This window comes from Hesperophylax consimilis, chromosome 17 (assembly GCF_061612785.1).
Source record: "Hesperophylax consimilis isolate HC1 chromosome 17, BYU_Hcon_1.0, whole genome shotgun sequence".
In the NCBI taxonomy this organism is placed as follows: domain Eukaryota; kingdom Metazoa; phylum Arthropoda; class Insecta; order Trichoptera; family Limnephilidae; genus Hesperophylax; species Hesperophylax consimilis.
In genome coordinates, this window is record NC_142852.1 from 15200654 (window position 1) to 15222263 (window position 21610).

General features: G+C 35.4%; 1 long non-coding RNA gene across 1 annotated transcript in view; it reads right to left on the reverse strand.

Moving 5' to 3' along the window:
• Positions 1-12935, reverse strand: part of LOC149416079 (uncharacterized) — a 16192-nt gene extending 3257 nt beyond the window's left edge. The window contains exons 1-2 of the long non-coding RNA XR_016303469.1: positions 12716-12935; positions 4249-4335 (exon numbers count right to left, since the gene is read on the reverse strand). This is a non-coding gene — a long non-coding RNA (uncharacterized LOC149416079). The remainder of the gene's footprint in view (positions 1-4248; positions 4336-12715) is intronic.
• Between the last annotated feature and the right edge of the window lie 8675 nt (positions 12936-21610).

Below are 21610 nucleotides of genomic sequence, written 5' to 3' on the forward strand. Positions count from 1 at the left end.
AAACGTAGAAAAGACTCCGATCTAATTTGCATATTTAAAATAATCAACAGTATAACCGACTCACCTGAACTGCTACAACTCATTCAATTCAACACCCCATCCCGTAGACTCCGAAATAATGAATTGTTGTTCCTCAATCACCACTCAACTAACTATGGGTACCATTCTTCTTTGTCTAGAATGTCGAGACTTGTAAACTCAAGTCAGAGCATTGAATTTTTTGGTGTAAGTCTAAATGACTTTCAAAAAGCGATACGTAATGTGTAATTTTTCACAACTTAATCGTTATTGATGCTGTGACTTGTAGTTATTTTCTATATGAACATTTTCTATTTTACATTGTCTTTGCCCTTCACATTCATGTACTCTCCATTCACTGTCATCTATGTTTTTTTTATTCGTGTCAATATTATGGTTTTAATGGACATATTGTCCGTAAATTAATAAATAAATAAATAATCGTTGGTCAGGATATTGATCTGCTGGTACTCTTCACAGCTCTATCACCTCCCAACGTATATTACCAAAAAGTTGGAAAAGGTAAATCACCTAACGCGTTGTACTCGAAAAAATGTTTTAAACACATTGAAATAGTTGAAAACATTTTATTCCTTCATGCCATAAGTGGTTGCGATACAACTGGAGCTCCGTTCGGTCAAGGCAAACACAAATTTTGTAATATTCTTCTCAATAACCACTCAGTGAATGAACTTTTTCGCGTATTTCAAGACCCAAAAGCAAAGACAGAAACAATCACTTTGGCTGCCGAACAACTATTTGCACTTTTGTATGGCGGCAACGAGAAATCAAATTTGGAAAATTTAAGGTACATCATTTTTGTCAAAGGAGTAAAAAAGAACAAATTCAATTTATCCAGGCTACCACCCACCAAAGATGAAGTCCAGCAACACGCTTCAAGAACATACTTGCAAGTGCAGACTTGGCTTGGTCACGATAAAGATCCGACTGAATGGGGGTGGAAAAAGGATGCTGTTGGGTTACTTACTCCAGAAACAATGTTGAAGGAAGCTGCACCTCAGGCCTTGCTGAACTTCATATCATGTCAATGCAAAAAAGGTTGCACTGGAAAGTGCACCTGCAGAAAGTCGGGTTTGAAATGTTCCCTACTCTGCATTCATTGCAATGGCAACTCCTGCGAGAATGCTGTAGAAACCTTTGTTGATGACGATGACGAGGAATATGACGACCCAGTCGCCACAAATTTGGGTGATAAGACAGATGAAAAAGCTATTCAGGGCCAGAAGTAAGAAACTATAGTCAAGGGCTCGTACTTCTGTCTAAACTGATCTACCATTAATTTTATTTTTTGTTATGCTGATAACTTAACTAATAAAGAAAAGAATGTCAATAAATGTTAATTTTACGAAAATACCATTTTTTTATCTTTTTTATGTACCTTATCAAATTAATTGTATTAATAATCTTAAATGTATGTTGTGATTACGTTGATGGGCATGTCAGACCAAGCTGCGAGCACAAATGTAGTGGCTTGGCCTATTTTAGTGGTCTTCCCATTGGGAATGTATGGCGACCGATATGCTGAAATAGTCTATCTACTATATTTATAGCTAGGTCTGACACAGGCATGACGATTGTTGTCAACGTATATGTTCTTAGAACAATAATTGTTAAAGAAAAATAAAATCAAGTTTAAAACACCTAACCTCTGTTTCAATTTTTGGCCTGGTTTTGGTGGATTAGAGTTTGGATACGTAATAGAGAAAAAAAATATAAATTATATACCTATTTCTTTAACGAAATTTTATTTTCTACAAAATTATTAACAATAAATTTTTCACAAAATTGTACTGGAAACGAGGTATTTATAAAAAACCAAACCTAGTCGCGCAAAAAACCTGTTTTTTTCAAAAATATGCGCACATTTACGACTTTCTACCTCGGTACCTATTAGAGATAGTAGAAATTTATTTTTACAAAAGTTGTAGGTTATTTTATGTTCTATTATACTAGTTAAAAATTTTTTGCCAAAATTTGCATTGGAAATGAGATATTTGGGAAAAACTAGATTTTGGCCCGATTTCGGCCAGTTTTTTCAAAATGGCGGCGCGAGCACAGGTGTGCCAAGGTCGGAAACTCAGATTTTACATCAGGGGATCAGTTTATATAACATATAAAAAAATTGGGACTACCGGAATTACTTCGATCGCGAATCGCTAATTGCACTGGCCTACTAGTAGATGCCTACTGTCACCCCCAAAAAAACTAAAATTTTTTTTTTTTTTTTTACATTTACTCCACACAGGAGGCCCTGAAGAAAATAATTTCCCTCAGGGCCTATGTCATCTTTGGGGATGCTGTGTGGAGGGTCTTTTTGTGGAGAGGAAGGAGTGAACATGGGTCTTGAAGAGTCCCATGTTGTAGGAGGGAGGAACCACAGCCGAGCTGTTGAACTTAAGAACGAATTGTAGAAGCGACCCGTTCTCATGTGACAAATGTCAACCGTGTACAAATGTTGGGCGCGCGTTTGGCGTGTATCCCGACTACGCACCGGTGCCGAAGGGATCAATGACGCTAGTTCCTCAGAGCATCTTCCATTGTAATACCGATAGAACAAGGACAGCATACCTACCTGACGCCTGTGCTCTAAAGATTGCAGTCCGTTTGTTAAGATTGGGGAATCTATCAAACGGACCGCCCGTTTTTGCACAGAGTCAAGGGTTTTTTTCAGGTATTTAGGGGATCCGGACCAGAGATAACTGCCAAATTCGACAGTAGGGCGCACTTGCGATTTGTACAGGGTCAGCAGTTGTGTACTATTAAAGTATCTGCGGGCCCTGTACAGTACGCCCAGCTTCTGAGAGGCCAGCTTTACTCTGGCTTCGATGGAGCCCCCGTACCTGAGCTGGTCACTTATAGTTACACCAAGCATATCAATGGAAGGCCTGTTCGGAAGATTGCTTCCGTTGAAGGAGACTAGATTATCATTTGGATCCCTTTTAGACGTAATCAGACAGGATTGGGTCTTTGAAACATTAAATTCAACGAAATTATTTTTACCCCGGGAGGAAATACTCTCGAGATAACCGTCCATTCTCTGCTTCAAAGCCCTCCGAGCCGTTGGAGTTTGTGTGCCCTTTGGGGGCTTGTCAAACAAAAAGCTATCATGAACTGTACTGTCAAATAAAACTACACCTGAGAATAAAAGAACACCTGAGGTGTTAAAATAATAATGCTTTTTCAGAATTCGCGAATCATCAACTAGAAACTAACCATTCATTTGTTAAAACCTCTGGGACCACAATATTACATAAAAATGGAATTGGAATTAGGTTAAACAATTTAGAAGCCCTAGAAATTAAAAAAGCCGTCAATAATAAATCAAATATAATCAACAATCAAATCAATTAAACTGATAGTCCAATATTTAATTTATTCCGTTAACCTCTGATAAAACTGTTTCCTCCCTTCCCCCTCCCTTCTTACCCATCCTCTAATCAGTTTACATCCTTTCTCGATCTAGCACTAATAAGGTGTCTGCTCTTTTATTTCTATCTCTTTCACTCGTGTATTTTATTTGTATCTCTTTCACTCATTGTTTTATTTTCTTCTATATATATATGTGTCTGTATGAAAATAACTTTAGTTGATGTAATAAGCCCTGACGAAGCTTGAGCTAAGCGAAACCTGGTTGGCTGTTAATATTAATTCAAAATAAAAGTGGTGTTTTACAAAGTGTATTTTTTCATTTTATATATAATGTTACATCACGAAGTGTTTGCTTCCTTCGATAAAATAAAACTATTAACTACGAATATATCAGTTAAGTACCAACTAACGAAGACACTGAAGAATCAGAAACAGAAACTAAAAATGAAATCGAAAACGAAAACCAAACCAAAATAAGAAACAAAATGGAAGGAGCAAGTCTGCTTAAGTCAAGACACGCTGTGGACCCAACTGTTAAACTGCCAGAGTTCTCTTTCTCTCAGAAGACGTGGACCTTTTTAAATCACATTCGCCGTCACAGCTGATGTGCGTATATGATCCATAAATGGAGCCTGAAGAATTCTAGCGTGGACATGTTCATAATAACATATCGTAGAAGAGTGTCAATTTCATCAGTTTCCCTATGGCACATCTGTGCTGAACAGAGTGACTAAGATACCGTCGATTGGCTTAATAACCTCAGCATCTCCATTAAATATCCTCCACTTGTGCTCTATTCCTATTTTAGCAGGACCTATCTTAATGCAATATGGTAGTTACCTGATGGATAGGGGTGGCATCTGCCCCAAGCACGGCTTTCTGCAGGAGCGAGTCCTGCACCGGACAGGACATGGCAACCACCTCCTGCTAAACAAACAAACATACAATTTCCCATCAATTAAGGCTTTTATGAACTTTTAAAAATGCGAAGAAGATGAGGGACATACTATGACATGTAAATATGAATTCATAAAACATAAATATATATGAGACTGATTAACAGGCACAAGCTACTGTTATAAAAAAAACATGACTTATTTAAAAGAGAGCAAAATCTCTTAACATCTGAGTTAAGTAGAATTAAAAAAACCACTGTAATTTTAAACACGGTATTTTCGTTACACATTAAATAAAGACTCTACAATATCGTATTCGAGTTGGTACTAATAAAATATTTCTTTAACTGTGCACCAAAATAGCTGGCAACATTGCGTTTCAGCAGACTGACGCCTGAAGTTCCCATCTAGAAAATATCATTGGTTATTTCGGACATATTATTTTTTAGTTAGAATTCTGTAAAAGTGGTGTTTTTTAAGGTTCCATGATAACTCAACACACTTTTAAAAAGTGATATAAAGTCAGTAGAAACGATGAAAAAAATTAAACCTAACCTAACCTACTTAACCCAGTTAATAAATTTTTTGTTTCATCACTATCTATGACTATATAACTTTTTAAAGATGTGATGAATTATCATTGTGATGATTTATCCGGTCACCATTTTTTAATATCATAAATATCTTATGCATGTGTCGGTAAATATAAATTCTAGAAATCAACGTTTATAATGAATAAACGTGGCGCAGGCATCTGGCCACCTGCAGCTGCGTGGCGGGTCGGATCAGGAGCGTCCGGTTAAGGGAGTCACTTTGACCTCTCCAACCAGACTTTCTCTAGAACTTCCTCTTCGTCCTTTCCTTAAAAAAAACCCACACAGCATCCCAAAATATGACATAGGCCTTGAAAGAAAATATTTTCCTTTGACGATTATTATTTTTTTAAATTGCTTTAGCCGTGTGTGGTGAACATATCTATATACCTAGGGACTTCCTAACCTTCAAATAACCCTTAATCATCCCCTACGTCACTTTTCAGCCTCTAAATCTTATTATTTAAAATTCTTAACAATGGCCTCGACTCACCAGAGCTAACCAATTTAATAAATATTCATATTCCAACAAGATCAACACGGCAATCCCATTTATTTCATTTACCTACATATAAAACTCACCCATTCCACGTATATGTGCCCAATATAATACTAAATTTCAAAACATAGTCATTTTTAGCAATACACTTCACAAATATCGATAAGAAGTAACTCGTACGATCGAAAATTAATACAATAGTATGGAATGTATCCAGAGCATCTCCTATCCTCATCCTACTTTCCTATTCCTCCCCTCCTCACCTATAATATATTTATATATATATTTTTTTATGCAATAAAACTCCATCTCCAATCAATTCTAATATAGGAGACTTTTTTAGCTTGACTATAATTAACATATATACATAGACATATGAATATTAGTAGACCTGCCCTAAGTGATTAAAAGCGTATTATCCCCACTCCCCATACCGGTTCCATTGGAGCCGGCTGGGCTCGCGTATGGCGAATGTGACGTCATCATTCTTGTGCGAACTATGGTCGAGGCATCATCGGTTCATTTTACGAAATAACACGGCAAAATGTTGACTTGTGATATGAAAACTTGTAAAAATAGATGTGAAAAAGAGAATAAACCCAATTGTCGTATTACATTCCATAAGTAAGCATTATTTTACTTTATTTTAAGCTTATTCACACCGTATTATATGGATCAGTTTTAGAAACATATACTATCACATCACAATGTAGCGATTCTCAAGTGTGCTCATCGTTGTTTACTGGGGTAAGTAAATTATGAAACATTTGTAAAAGTGTCTTAACTAAATACTCTGAAACTAACTACGACTCTGCAAACAGAAGAAATTTACTTTGCCGAATTTGGACTTCGCAAATTAGTTCATAACGTGGCGAGTAATTTGCGCTCCCATGTAAAAATGTCTATTCATTCAAAAGCAGATTTTACTTTTAAGAACTAAATTATTAATAATTAACATAATAATTAGGTGATATTATAATGCGAGATGCCTATTTACTGTCAGATTGATTTATTGACGAATCACAGTCAGCTTAACCCCCTTCGTTCTTCAACAGTTGATTTTACCCCTCGCCATTATCTTCTCGTCTATTAATTCCTATGTCTGTGCATATATATTTATATTTGCTCTGTTAAAGCTGTTTGTCTCTCTACAAAAAAAATAAATAAATAAACATGCCCCAATTAATGATGCCATAGTTTCACTAGTTCTGAGCAGCCGTGACTCTTATCACATAAAAAATAATAAAGAACATTGGCTCTGTCCAGTAAGCTTTAAGAAATTTATTTTTTTATTAGTTCAAATGAAACCAATTTTATCAGTTGAAACGAAAATAACAGAATGACTGTACTATAAATTTATCTGATTTGAATGAAATAAGGTCGCCAATAGATAATGGATTTGGTCTGAATAGAGAAGGTGACCTTCTTTTTAGTGGAATAGAATCGATCGGTAACTATTCGTGCAACCCTGTGACAGTCGATAAAACTATTAAAGGAATTATTTAGCTGGTAATATTATTATTATTATCTGCCCTACTATCAGTTGATTTTAAGGTCGGCTTGGTTGTAATGTCGAGCTTAGCACGACTTGGAAAGTAACCCGTATATAAGTCGTAAGCCTGGTTATCAGCAATATCACACGATTTATCTACGATTTTAATAGAAAAACGTGTTTCTTTTTTCTCTGTAAAACCAAACTACTGTCTTAATGTCTAGATATCAGTAATATCAATATATATACATAGTTTAAAAGAACTAAGCACACAAATAGATAGAGGCGGATAGCGACTTTATTGTATCCTATTTAAAGATGAAGCAGTCGATCAAAATGATTCTTGAGGAAGCCATAAAAATCAGAAAAGAAATTATTACTAAAAGAATACATATAAATGTAAACTAAGCTCAAACGTTAAAGGCAAAAGTTAACTACAGACCTTTTATGAACTGGTCAGTAGCTGAGTTAGCAAATGCGTCAGGCTTAATGGATTCGATTTCTCTGCTAGCTAAGTGTTCCATCATTTCAAAGGAACATTTACCTCTTATAATAATGTTAGTAGGAAATATTAAAATACTGTCAGGTTATTAGTACCACGGACATGTTTGTATTTTAACGTAAGTGTAAGGCTCTAGACTAGCAATCCGGAGGTCGCGGGTTCAAATCTCGGCTTTATTTGTATTATTCCGTATTTCAGTATCGCCCTCTTGTAAGTCCATCATTGCTTAAAATGGTTTTATCCGTATTTAGTGACTAGATTTGAATAGCCAGGCACTCCCCCCACATTCCTCTTCCTCATCTCCTTCCCCTCCGCACTTCCTTCAGCATCACAACATACCCCAATTGAGGATGCCATAGTCTCACCGGCTCCAGACGGTTGGGAGCAGTTGGGACTCTTGTGCATTTGCCTACGGGCCGGATCGGGATAGTAGATTGATTGAGGTAGACCTTTTGACCTCTCCAGCCGGACTCTCTCGACCTTGCATCACATGGAGATGGATGGATTTATACGTCTGTCACTCATAAACACATTGACCCCCAAATTCCTACCCACGCTCATACCTTTACCGTCGCAGAACTTCCTCTCACACAGCACCCCAAAGATGACAAAGTCCCTGAGTCCAGGGTGGATATACAACTTATAGAGTAAAACATCATATTGTGATATTAATTGACATTACTCTCTGTTCCGTCACGCCGATTTACTTTTGACAGGCCGTGTGCTGACCAATAGTACGGTCAGATTTTGAACTGTACGGTTTGGAATCACACACGTCAGCTACAATCACGAAGTGCCGTGAGCCGTACTATCACATCGAAACGTTCGTCTTGTAAAACCAATGTGTGTACTATCGCCGGTTATTTATCGGAATAATCCCTTAAACGTATTTTATCGCAACTATCGCAATCCAATTCAACATAACGAGTGCTACCGTACAACGATCACCGTTCCAGTGCTAACAGATGATTCTCGAGATGCAGATTTCGTTCGCCACCCGGTAAGCTGACTGTGAATTAACCTTACAAATTGTGTTCTCGCATTCGCCTGTCATAAGCCATAGGCTTTATCCATGCTTTATCTGTGTGGAATAGCCCTTTAAAATACGGCTATCCTAACCCTTGTTCGTTTCTCGAACACTCTCAAAAGAAAAATGTGACAAAAGTTATTCCACAATAAAAATATTGAATCTTGCAGTACTGTCTATTTTCGTCCTTCAATTCGTATCCCTTATCGATAGATTGCATGTTCCACTGGCAATGTCGCTGTTAGCACAGTTGAAGCCGTATATTGATTTACTGGTTCAATTGTTTGACCTAGTGAATCACTTTGCGGTGGATTGACTCATTCTCAATTGAATTAGCAATTGAAATAATGTAAAAAACATTTCTAGAGGTCACACCTCTACTCGTGGTCATAGATCGATACAATCATAGGCGCTATTGCGTAGGCGATGCACTACGTCGTGTAATATTTTAAATTGTACGTACGTTGATGGCGATAAGGTTTAAATTCCCGCTTAACACCATCAGCCTGTTTTGATTTATGCAAGAAAAAAACATGGCCAAAAAGTGCCTTTTATTTTATTTTATGGATGTTCAGGCATAAATATTTAATTTTTTTCCGATCATTTTATAACTAACTTAATTTGCCACATTACACAATAAAATCATAATCGAAAATGGGTTCGTAGGTAGGAGATTTTGAACTTAAAAGCAGTTTTCATAGGCCCATACATTATTTTTTTCTGGGCTTATAAAAAGACTTATATAAAAAATACTCGATTATTTCAAAGGTCAAGATGTATTCTACTCTCAGTATTTAATTAAAGCATCTGAAACATTTCCAGGCTACCAAATTGTCAAACCAAAAACACATGATTTTGCATTACTACGTATGGCATCGCCTTAACTATCCCGCAGCCCAGTGGGGGAGTAGGTAGTACCCAAAATTACTATCCTCCTTACATTAGCTCAAATACTTGACTTATAATGTTAGTATTTTACGTATTTCTGCGCAAAAGTTAAATAATTGACTGATTAATTGGGATTTTTATAGTTTAAAAGAACATAAGATAGAAAAATGCATGGTGTCGTAAGACCCACTTGGTTACAGACATTTTGGCCTTTCAAGAGTTAATGTGTAGTCAAAACGTATTCCAATATTAGAACACGATAAGCGGTGCGCGTTTTAGTTAGAGCGTTGTAAGCGTTGGAGGTCAGTTGAAGGTCAATTATTGGTAAAAAAAAGTGGAACCTATTTTTTCGCGTCATGTCTCATCTAAATATAATAATCAATGCTTTTTGTACGTTTTTAGTGTATTCTGTAATAATACACGTTGTTGTGCGTGTGAGCGATCCAATGCGAGATAGATATATATATATATATATATATAGAAAATAATGCAATTACGTAGGTTCTTCACATACACGACGGTTGGCAGTTGAAAAACGCTAGTGCGCAGTTGTTTTCTGTCAAGCTTTATTATTATTATTTTAACTCTGAAACATCGCGTAACTAACTGTAACGATGACCTCGCTTTTTTATTAATTATGTTTCTAATTTGATCTCAATTAATAAATCACAAACAATATTAGCTCTAAAAATATTTCATTTGTAAGTAGCTACTTTAATACTTATTTATTAACCATCTCTTTTATAAGAAATTACACCATTATCTCAATGACTATTCATTTTTTTAAACATTCTTCTGGCAGGACGTAGGAACCATAATATTGCATGCTAAAAGTTAGCCACCTAGCCAAAGTAAGGCTCGTTTGAATAATAAAGTGAAAGCAGCAGATCTTCGAAACCGGAATTCTGTCAATTATCTTGTCAAAGTTAGCCATATAGACTAATTACGGCTCGTTTGAATAATAAAGTGAATGCAGCAGATTTTCGAAACCGGAATTCAGTCAACTATCTAGACAAAGTTAGCCATCTAGACAAAGACTTGGTCTATGTTAGCTAATGTTAATGTAAAATGTGTTATAAACAGTTTGAACAGGTAATGTTTTGTAATTACATATATTTTAACAATTCGTGTATCTTTTTTTTTGTTGTCTGTGCAACCTTTTACTACTGACTAATATTTTATGTGTTGTTGCCTGTGTTTCATCTTTTATTTCAAATTTCTTGTAACTTGGAAATCTTGGTCCTTCGAGCTGGATCGCAGCCACACTACATGAATTACGCTATCACAGAAACTGCAATATCTCACGTATTAAGTGACATGCGTAATATTTTTTTTTTATATAATTCACATAAAAATGTACATTTGATAAATTGTCGATGATGGATTGTTTAAAATATTGATTAGGCTGCTTTAATCAATTGCTAAAGTAGACATTTCTTAAATTGTTTTTAATAAATACTCCAATGCTGACTAGTCTAAGATATTATATTCTTGATAATACTTTTTTATTGGCAATTTTTTTTGATACATACATGCATATGTAATTATACAAAATAAAAGACAGTTACAAAAAAAAACACAAATTTTCTTATAAATAAGGAAAAAATATAGTACCTATAGATATAGATGAATGTGATTTTACTAGAGTTTCTGCGAATTTAATAAAACAGTTCAATAGAAGCTAAAGTAATTTTAAAAGTTTTTTAATGTAGACGGTAATGGCATATTTTAGGCATCATAGGCGTAGTACAAATTTGTTTGTCACTTTCAGATTTTTTCTTACCCAGCTTTTAACATTTATTTTAAACGAGTTTAGGTTTTGGCACAAGTTGATGGAATTCACCAAGGAATTAAACTATTTTGGGCCAACATAGTTAACGTGTCTTTGTGCCAGCCTGGTTTTTCAGTGGGGCACTGTGTACACGCATATGTTGTGTCTCTAGCTAGAACGATTTGGGTTTTTACAGAAATTATAAAGATCAGTGTATATATATTTAAGACATTGGACACAGTAGATCCGCATTAGTTCCATAATGTCAGTTTCTTGAAGCAATTGATATGTTTTTATAATTTAAATTTTTATTTTTTCCCTTCACACACGAGTTTTTGACTCTTGTAAAGGAAAGCATGTTAACTTTTATTATTTTTATTTGAAACTGTGTCTTATAATAAATGTGTCTTATAATAAAAAAAAAATTAAAAGTTTGCAAAACGTTTTGAACGATCGCTAGCTAAAATGTGCCAAATTTATAGAATAAATTATTGGCTTTAAACCTAAGTAAATAGTTTTACATTTATTTATATTCATATTTTGAGTAATGTTACTACGAAATAGCTTCAAAAAAGATATTATTTTCCTTATTTTTTTTATGATAAACTAATCTTTTTGACAAGTCAAAATATCTCACCAATAAATGTAGATATAATATGTCTCGACGCCATCTAGCGGGGAAATTTATCACTAACAAAGCATTTCCTACAAAAATAAAATAGGTTGTTTACAGGTGAAAAAATATAATAAGTAGTAATTGTTGATTGAAGTACTAGTACATATTGAATTATTTTGCGTGTTGGGAATAAGCCGACGTAGCTCAGTGGTACAGAGCACCTGACCGGACATCAGAAGGCGCGGGTTCAATTCCCGTCGGCGGCGTTTATTTTTACTCGGGAGATATTTTCAATTTGAATGGATATTTCAGGCGACTAATTATTTATTTTGTAAGAAACAAACAGCTTTTATATAATATACAAGATAACTGAAGTCAAGCCACAGAAGTTTCTTATGTTAAAGTTCATTAGAAATGAAGTTTTAATATCTTAAAATTAATTTGGTGTTAAAGGAAGGGGAGAGGAAGAGGAAAATGGGAAGAGGATAGGAGATGCTCCCGATACATTCCATACTCTCATATTTATAATCGATCGTCGCATTACTTCATATCGATATTTCTTTAGGTTATTACCAAAAATGTCAATGCTGCAAAATTTTGTATTATATTGTGCATATATACGAGGAATTGGGGAATTTTTTCGAATGTTTGTTATACACGAGGGTAGATAAAATAAATCAGATTGTCGGGTTGCTTAAAATAATTTGTTTTATTATCGATTGGTGGTATTGCTTAGGTATAATAATTTGTTATATTATTTTCCTTTACCGAAAACTGAAATATTTACTTCTCACTGTTATCTAATTGATGCAGTTTTTTTCTATTAAAAGTTGTCCATATTTTCTGTATATTTACCGTCTAAGGCAGTAGAAGCGACTGATGGAGTAACATAGGTGTCTGTTGACTCTCTGTGTGACGCAGGACCGTGAGAAGTGGAGGAGGATTGTTTATAAGGTCAATCACGATTTCCAGCAATGAGGAAGCGACTTAACTGTTCATTTTAATTTTTTTTTATTTATTTACCTGCGTAAAACTCCATTCCCTCGGAAGCGACATCTAGCGGAGATGTCTAAAGACACGGGAAGTCCAAACTGGTAGCAAACGTCCTGTCGAAGCAATCGTTCCACACACTTAGTCCGAATATTAACCCTCTGTGGCCACCCCGCCTCTGGGTACATTGGACACTGTAAAATCACCACAGATTCTACCGCCGTTGTAACCAACTTTACCCCAAACACCCGTCAAGAAAAAACGCTTGAGATAGTCCAAAAAACAAATCTCAGAACGTCACCGGTGATAAATGAAAAACAAAATTAATATTTCTTCCGCAAGATGGCGACACGGTCGCAGCCAAACTCAAGGAAATGCAATTACGCTGACACAGAAACTGCAATGTCTCTCGTATTACGTCACATTCGTAATATTTTATTTACGAAATTCACATAAAAATGTACATTTGTTAAATTGTCAGTGTTGGATTGTTTAAAACATTGATTAAACTGTTTTAATCAGCTGTTAAAGTCAACATGTTTATATTGTTTTTAATTTAGAGGTGCCTTGAAGGGCAGTGGTCTACGATCAAAAACAAATGCTTTTACGATGTTTTTTATAGGTTTTTTATACGCAGAACAAATACGTAATCAATGAAGATAATTTTTCTTCTTTCACAATGCGTAATTTTGTATTTAAACTAGTGTGTAATTCTTACGAAAATTACACTCGGAATGTCTTCAAGAGAAGACTCCGTGTATTTTTTGTCTACATCTAAAACTTGCGTTTATTTCACTGCACGAAAAAACGCCTTCAAAATACAAAATGCGACGTTTAAACCGAAATATTTTATACTATATCGACTCAACAATGGGTATCTCAGCGCAAATCCGAGAAAATCGCTGTAATTTCGATGGAAAGCGCTTAAAAATCTTGATTATTTTAATGCGTTATCTTTATCAAAGGTTCTAGTGTATTTTAGTTATATTTGAAGTCTTTTAAGCGTATTTTAAAAGATTTTTAGCGTAATTTTTGCAAGAGCATTAGACGCGACGTTGGTTGTAGACGTACTGTGTACCATAACGGTTGAGTAAGGGAAGGCTTCGTAAAATCGATATCATATGTTTCTCCCCTAGATTTCCACCCGGTGGGGTGGGAGGTCGGGGGGAGGAAGTAGCCTACATTAGGTCGTCGTGAATACTGTCAGGCGCTAGCGGCTAGCAGCCAAAAGCCTTTGGGCAACAAAGGAAATAAGTGAACATATATATTAGACAGATACAAATGTATTATGGCCGCAATAGGTGAATCTAATACTTGAGTCGGGCTATGTCAAGGATCACAATATATATATTTAGGTATGAGACGGTGTATGAATGTAAATGGAGCAAGGAGTTAGTTAACAACTAACATTGGAATTATCTGGAAATAGATCCCGACAGCTTTCTAATCCCCAATAGGAATAGGGATATGGTTATAAATAATTCTAATTGCTTTTAATTCCCAGTAACAACAGGAAATTGCTTAGAAAAGATTCCAGGAGCTTTTTAATTCCCAGTGTCGACAGGGAATCGGTCAGAAAAGATGACAGGAGCTTTTTAATTCCCAATAACAACAGGAAATTGCTTAGAAAAGACACCAGGAGCTTTTTGATTCCCAGTAACAACAGAAAATTGCTTAGGGCCGTCTGTTTCAACAGAATGCTAAATCGTGAGCTATGTTAAAAATTTAACTGTCAGTTAAAGTAACAAGGATGTTAAATCGGACCGCGCGCTGTTTCAAGTGCCTTTATGCAAAAGTAACAGTTACTAGTGTGGCCAGTCTAAAAAGCAGAATATTCCTCGAAATTACGTGGAAAAACGCACGGCATTATTTTTTGGTACGGCCACACCGAAGATTAAATATGATCTCTGGTTAAGTGACTGTCAAAATACTCAAAATACAGAAGCAAGAAGTTTGTTGTGCGTCATTATAACCTCTTTTGACTTCTTGTTTGTTATTGTGTTCGAATTTTTTATTTCAGAATTTATTTTTTACATACATGATGAAGATTGATTTATAGTTTTAGGAATAATTTCTTGAGTATTGGAGGGGCTAGTTTCCTTTGATTAATAATTCCAACCAAACTTTGTAAAAAAAGTTATATATTTATTACATAGTTTCTTTTCAATTATAATATGTATATTGAAACATTATATACAGGGTTTAATATAATAATAAGTTTTATACCAAAGTTTATGAAAAAAGATATACTTTTATTACATTGTTTTGTTCCTAGAAAAATATTTCTGTGGGTATTTAAAAAATAAATGACGACCTGTTATAATATATACGATATTACACGGAAAAATATAATTTACTTTCCAGTAGTCGTAATATCTCCCTCAATTTGATCCGTCACAAATTTTGCAAGCTCTTTTGACATGCGATACCTTGCCGAAAATTCGGAATCATCCCAAATGACCATATTATTAACACGGGGTCGAAATGTTTTTGGCTTTCGCTGTAAAACATATTGCATGACGAATTCATCTTCACTACTGTCATCTTCGATAATATTAATCATGATTAATAATCGTTTCGTAACAACACTCAACAGAAGAACCTTACGTATAGAACTGTCAAATATGTCAAAATGGCGGAGTAACTCGAGAATCGCGAATAACTCGCGAGTAACTCTCGGATTTCGGGAAGTTAAAACAAAAGTTAAAAGTGACGTAAAACCAGGAGTTAAATTGATTGAAAAACGCATTTTGGTGAAATTTAACTTTAGCATTTACTTTTATTCTTACTTTTACTATAGCTAGCGTTGAAACAGACGGCCCTTAGAAAATAAGCTACGAGCTTTTTAATTCCCAGTAACAACAGGGAATTGCTTAGAAAAGACACCAGGAGCTTTTTAATTCCCAGTAACAATAGGGAATTGCTTAGAAAAGACACCAGGAGCTTTTTAATTCCCAGTAACAATAGGGAATTGCTTAGAAAAGACACCAGGAGCTTTTTAATTCCCAGTAACAATAGGGAATTGCTTAGAAAAGACGCCAGGAGCTTTTTAATTCACAGTAACAACAGGAAATTGCTTAGAAAATAAGCTACGAGCTTTTTAATTCCCAGTAACAACAGGGAATTGCTTAAAAAAGACGCCAGCAGCTTTTTAATTCCCAGTAACAACAGGGAATTGCTTAAAAAGACGCCAGGAGCTTTTTAATTCCCAGTAACAACAGGGAATTGCTTAAAAAGGACGCCAGGAACTTTTCAATTCCCAGAAACAACATGGAATTGCTTAAAATAGACGCCAGGTAATTTTTAATTCCCAACAAAACTATGGAAATGGTTAAAAAAATATGCCAGTCGCTTTTGTGACAGTGGGTAAAAGTTTAGCAAAAAAACGCCTGAACTATTTAATTCCCAATAACAACAGGAAAATGATTAGAAAAGCCATTAGCCGTCGCCGGCAGCTTTTTTACTCCAAGTAAGAACAACGCTTAAAGAACGTAGAAGCTTTTTACTACCACTGTGAACAAAGTACCTACCTATAACAGGAATGTTTCCAATGACATCATCCATGACAGATACATTTTCTGCGTAGGAATCGATTTTCGGATTTCCAGGAAACTAATTAGAGACAAAACATAAATGGTAGCCATCATCCTAACAATCAACAATAACAATATGATAACGAATTTTGCTGCCCAATTTGTTCATAGCTTGTAGCCCAGTCAATGAAGGGAAAAAAAGACCCAATGTCGGAACTAATTCCCCGGAAGCTGAATTTTTCACAGATGTTAGCAGACCTTTAGACATGTATTTTTACAAAAGTCCCCGACTTTCCCCCTTGTGCTCCCTTCCCCACCCCCTCCTGAATATATTTTTCAAAGCCTTTCGGAATACGCTAATATCTCCTTAATGGTTTTATAAAATCAGATTATTTTTTTTTTTTTAGTTTATAATTAGTTATACTAAAAAATTGTACTCTTTCATTTTTGCGAGAAAAGCTTTAACATCTCTACAATTTATTAGTAATGGAAAAATATCAGTTTTAAAAATAGTATTTCAGAATATATTTGCACATAACTTTTTTCTGAGCCTGTTAACGAAAAAAAATAAATCAATAAAACTTGTAGAATATATTTTTAACTATAAAATAATGTATATAATGATGGGTTTTAGTTTATAATAAGGCACGTAGGCTGTTAATAAGGAGCACGGCGCGCGGCGGCTCGAACGCGCAGCGGTTCGCGGCGCAGCGAGAAATTATAAAAACCTAAGGAAAGTAATGATTAATTCATGTGTTTTTTTTAATAACAAATTCGTCTAACGTTGAAGAGTTTTATTGTCATTTACCAGTTTTAGTTCGAAGGGGAGGGGGGTAGTATAAATATTTTCCCCTTCCCAATGAAGCGCTTTCACCATCCACCAACCGCCGTGTCCCGGTCTGGCTAAACATATGTTGTATGATTGTTTGTAACTTATTATTTAAATAAAGTTATGTGAAATAAGCAAAAAATACCTGCGACAGCGTGGGACTACCCTTTCACCACATTAAAATATTGCAGACCTATGTTATGGCGAAGTTCTAAAAAATCTTTTGTGGAAATTCTCACTTGTTTTATTATGTGCACCTATCAACAATAAAATACCGAAACAACAAATCACTTAAAATAGTGCATATATGCAAATGGTTTACTTTCAAACAAGTTTCTAAAATGGTTTACTTTCAAACAAGTTTCTTAAAATATACCTCAAAAAATATTATAATGACAAAACGGTCTGTAAATTATATTATATACTTATCAATATTATCTATGACAAAATTAGGCAAATATTCAAATAATTTTCTAGTCAAGAGAGTCTTCCATTTCTTCGTTATACTGGGGTGTGTTCAGACATGATAATCCGTTACGGTTGTAGAACATGGCAGAGCAGGTAAATCCAGATTTTCTGCAGCCACAGTAATTTTCACATCCAGACTTGCAGGAACAGGACACCAGAGAAAGAAGGTCATCAGGAGCAAATGGTTTCAAAAATTTCTTCTTTCCACCATTTTCATTTACATTTTCATACCTCCATCCCCAGTTTATAGGGTTTAGTTTGTTTCCTAACCAAAACTGTACTTGTAAATAAACTCTCAACAAATGTTGATGACACGATTCTGAAGTCGGTGGTAGTTTTGCCAAGTCAAATTTAGATTTAAAAGCTGATTTTGTCGTTATTCTGGTAAACTTATAGTATCGAGTTTCGTTTCAATTAAAGTAGATACTAAGACCATACATGGCGAGAGCTAATTTTTCTCCATTTTGCAACAAGTTATCTTCAGTTGCATCTTTTTCCAGAAATGCATCAGCTGCGCGTTTTGCTTCGGGTTTGTTTTTCATCATGTCAACAGCATTTATCTTTCCTAACCCATATAAAGATGGGGTCGTATCACAGCCAGTAATGGCATGGGTAAATAGCATGTGTTTTCGAATATCTTTATGTAACATTATAGGTTTCTCTATGATGTAGAAAGTTCTTGAAGGGGCCTTTCCACCAACATCTTTACAGAAAAAAATAGATTTTCCTTCAGGAGCAAGACTTACAAGTAATACCAAAAGATCACTATCCGTGCCAACAACAATCACTTTTGAGAAGATGTTGAGTTGTTCGATGCCGGTTAGTACAATGTCAATATCGGCATCACCTGCGGCCGTGACTGTTTTCAAACCAGATTCACTTAATTCATGACACAGTGCTTCAATCATTATTTTTGTTGTTTTTCTTATTAGATAAGAAAGCTTCCTTCTTAGTCAAACAACGTGTAGTAAACTTTCAATATCGCACGATGAGTTGTTAGCCGACCTTCGTCTTTGCTCTTCATATTTTACAGTTGGTTCTTCAGGGTATCCATCAAAAACGACAAGAGAATGTTTGCCAAATTTAGTACGGACGAAACGTGAGTATGATTTAATGATGTCTCCGTAAGTAGTTTAAGTTTGCCAAACAGAGTGTAGGAGGTATCCCCCATCGATGACTATTGCAGCATTTTCCAAATCAACTTCGTCATGAATACTTTCGCTAAATACTTTCGCCATACATGATTTTGTTCCTTTACGAAGGGAGACTTCATCAAAAATAGAAGGGGTCTTGAAGCCAATTCATATCCTAAGTAGGTCTAAAGCTTGCTAGGACTATCACTAATGCACAGTATTCTGTTAAATAGCTGCTGGGGGTTTACTGCAACTTGTCTCGTCCTAACAGTTGCGGATTTGAATCTTGTTGGGTAGTCACCATGTCTTTCCTTTTTAGTCGTATATCTCCAAAATTAAATCCTTTCATTTTTTGCATAGCTGCCAGGCCCACGTCATAAGCGTTATCACAATTGACACTATTATCTGAAATAAACCCTGAAGGTAAAGACACCAGCTCCCCGAGATCTTGGTGAACGGGCTATGCTGTCTTAGCCATGATGTATATTTTCCCATATCTAGCTCATCCCTTTTCTTCCGTGATTCGCGCAGCTCAACATGCTGTTCAGTAAAACTAAATTCTATACCGATGAATTTTTCAATGCTCTCTTGCACTTTCACGTAGTAAGTGGTTCCAAGTTTCCACTTTGACAAAGCGCTGTCAGTGATTCCGCGCCCAAGTGTCAAACCTGCTACTGACTTCATTGGTCGCATGAGACACTTCTCGATGATCATGTCCGTCCACGTACCGGACCAATATCTGTCGCTTCTTCTTATTGTAAAGTACCCGTTTTCAGTGAATAGTTTATATTCTTCTTTAGTTATTTTTGATTCGAGTTGCAGCATACTTTGAACTGATTTCTCTGCAAATATAAATCTAAGTAATGAGGTCGATGCAATGTAGAAGGTAAAGCCACAACTTGGCAGTCCTACTCGATGATTCATTAATCCTGTCTTCACTTGCTTCAGTATATGGAATCGTCTATTTTAGATTGTCATCATTATTAACCTCCTCCATATCTTTTTTCCACGTAACTAAATCTTGATACATATTTTCTATTCGTCTTAATTTCCCATCAATATCTCGGATATTCTTCTCTCATTACGTGGACAAGAGACGCTGCTGTTAAAGTGTAGGCTCTGTTTGCCCGAGAATATTCATGTCCATGGAGCATGTGGGTTACTGTTGAGGACGCGTAAACTGATTCTCATAAATTTCCCACATACTTTTATTTAAATAATAAGTAACAAACAATCATACAACATAATATGACTGTTTATCCAGACCGAGGCACGGCGGTTGGTGGATAATGAAAGCGCTTCATTGGGCAGGGGAAAATATTGATATTACCCCCCTCCCCTCCGAACTAAAACTGGTAAATAACAATAAAACTCTTCAACGTTAGACGAATTTGTTATATTAAAAAAAAACATGAATTAATCATTACTTTCCTTAGGTTTTTGTAATTTCTCGCTGCCCCGCGAACCGCTGCGCGTTCAAGACGCCGCGCGTTGTGCTTCTTATTAACAGCCTACGTGCCTTATTATAAACTAAAACCCATCATTATATACATTATTTTATAGTTAAAAATATTGTCTACAAGTTTTGTTGATTTATTTTTTTTCGTTAACAGGCTCAGAAAAAAGTTATGTGCAAATATATTCTGAAATACTATTTTAAAAACTGATATTTTTCCTTTACTAATAAATTGTAGAGATTTTATAGCTTTTCTCGCAAAAATGAAAGAATACAATTTTTTAGAATAACTATTATAAACTAAAAAAAAAAAAATAATCTGATTTTATAAAACCATTAAGGAGATATTAGCGTATTCCGAAAGGCTTTGAAAAATATATTCAGGAGGGGGTGGGGAAGGAAGCACAAGGGGGAAAGTCGGGGACTTTTGTAAAAATACATGTCTAAAGGTCTTCTAACATTTGTGAAAAATTCAGCTTCCGGGGAATTAGTTCCGACACAAAAACTTCATTGACTGGGCTATTGGGGCTTATAAGATCGCTGCGCAGTAACAATAGAAATAAGAATGGTTTTATAGTTATATCTTCGACAGTTACTTGAAATTCGACTATAACTGCACAGAAGCTACGTACAAGAAGGCTATACTATCATATCTTCTAAATCATTACTATGTACAAGTACATTTACATGTACTTGTATCTCCCTCTAGTATTAATTTTATACTTTCTGTTGTCATTTTATGATCAAATGCCACAGTTAATTGTTATTCTGTGACATAAAGTATGGTGTATGGTATATTTATACCAAAGATATTAGAAGAACGAGATATGCTATGTTGGCCGCCGGACCGTAGCCGGAGTACTACCTAATTAGGGTATTTTGAACGGTATCGGGACGTGTACGCACAGAAATCTGTTCTATGTATTAGTGCGGATACCTTAGCGCAAGCGAAGGTGTGCAGTAGTATTGGTGAACAAAACCGGCGACACTGGGCAAAACAATTCCACACAGTATGAACTGCTCATAGCACATCTCGTTCTTCTAATATCTTTGATTTATACCGTTGATATTCAATAAATAAATATTTCTGACATTGTCAATACATTTATGCTAGCTGTGTACCCGGCGCTGGTCGTGGTTATGAATGGTTTCGAGTAGAGTTTTGATTATTTATTTATTTTGTAAGAAACAAACAGCTTTTACATAATATACAGGGTTTTCCAAATAGGGGTGTTATTTTAATATTCAATCGTAAAAGATCAATGGTTTCGTTGCTTGTGTGGCACGTAGCGCCGTCTTGTTGAAAGTAAATGTTGTCCAGATCAATACCATCCAATTCCGGCCATAAAAAATCATTAATCATCTCTCGATAGCGCAATCCATTCACCGTAACTGTTGCTCCAGCTTCATTTTCGAAAAAGTAAGGTCCAATGACTCCGCCGGACCATAAACCGCACCAAACAGTCACACGTTGAGGATAGAGAGGCTTTTCAACAATAACTCTTGGGT